The 1,395-nt window shown below is 43.9% G+C and overlaps 1 non-coding gene across 1 annotated transcript; it reads left to right on the plus strand.

Moving 5' to 3' along the window:
- Positions 1-837: 837 nt before the first annotated feature.
- On the plus strand, positions 838-944 carry LOC112760314 (small nucleolar RNA R71). Its single transcript, XR_003180761.1, has one exon. It is a non-coding gene; the product is annotated as a small nucleolar RNA R71 (small nucleolar RNA).
- The last annotated feature ends 451 nt before the right edge of the window (positions 945-1,395 follow it).

Genomic DNA, 1,395 nt, shown 5'->3' on the forward strand with positions numbered 1-1,395 from the left:
TTTGCTTCACCTCTCGGATTTTTCTCTGTGTCACTTGGGAAGCTATCAGTAGGTTTAGGAATCTTCTCAGATAGGTATCCCACTTGAAATTCCAACCTCTTGATGGTGTCTCCCTGATTCTTGATATTTGCTCGCACCTCCTCTTTGAACAACTTGTTATCTTGAATTTCCTTGCATATGCCTCCAAGTAGGGATTCAATCCTGGAGAGTCTATCTTCAGATGATGGTGAGTTGAGATTTGAGGGGTGAGAAGGGCCATTTTGACTTTGGTATTGATGTTGAGATGTGTTGTTAGGTGGGTGCTGATATGATCTCTGTGTGGAATATTGGTGAGTTGCATTGTTGCTAGGGTTGTGGCGTCTCTGATCTTGGCCTTGATCTTGTTGATTTCCCCACCCAAAGTTTGGGTGGTTCCTCCAACCAGGATTATATGTTTTGGAGTATGGGTCATGGTGCTACCTGGGTGAATTTCCAATGTAGTTGGCCTGTTCCTGATCACCCTTTGCTTCTTCATTCACTCTTTCTTGAGTTGCTGCTAAAGTGGTGATTGCTGCTACTTGATTCCTCTCCATCTTCTTGGTGAGGTCAGCTAATTTCTTGGTAATCATCTTGTTTTGAGCTAGCAGTGCATCCACGTTGTTCAGCTCTATCACTCCTCTAGTGTTGCCTCTTTCAGAAGCATAGAAATAGTCATTCTCAGCTACAGTCTCAATGACATCTATGGCTTCTTCAATGGTCTTCTTGTTGTTCAGAGATCCCCCGGATGAGTGGTCTACTGCCTTCTTTGATTCATATGAAAGACCTTCATAGAAAATGTGCAACTGCACTCATTCATTGAACATATCTGGCGGGCATCTTTTTGTCAGGTCCTTAAACCTCTCCCATGCTTCATATAGAGTCTCACCATCTTGCTGCCTAAAGGTTTGTACCTCAGCTCTCAACCTGTTGATCCGCTGAGGAGGATAGAATCTTGCCAAGAATTTTTTCACCACATCTTCCCAGGTTGCTAAACTCTCCTTTGGAGAGGATTCCAGCCATTTAGATGCTTTGTCCTTGAGTGAGAAAGGGAAGTAGTCTATAAGTGTCAGGATGAACACCATTAGACTTCACAGTGTCGCATATCCTCAGGAAGGTGGTTAGATATTGATTGGGGTCTTCTTGGACACTTCCTCCAAATGAACAATTGTTCTGAACAAGGGTGATGAGCTGTGGCTTTAGTTCAAAGTTGTTGGCATGTATGGTTGGCCATTGGATGCTACTTCCACAGTTTCCTGGGTTTGGATTGATGTAAGAACCCAGAACTCTTCTCTCTTGCCCAGCCTGATGTGCTGGACCTTCTCGGCCATGGTTGTGAGCCTCTTCTTCATGATGGTTCTCCATATTCTCATCTATATC

This window comes from Arachis hypogaea, chromosome 16 (genome assembly GCF_003086295.3).
Source record: "Arachis hypogaea cultivar Tifrunner chromosome 16, arahy.Tifrunner.gnm2.J5K5, whole genome shotgun sequence".
NCBI classification, from domain to species: Eukaryota; Viridiplantae; Streptophyta; class Magnoliopsida; order Fabales; family Fabaceae; genus Arachis; species Arachis hypogaea.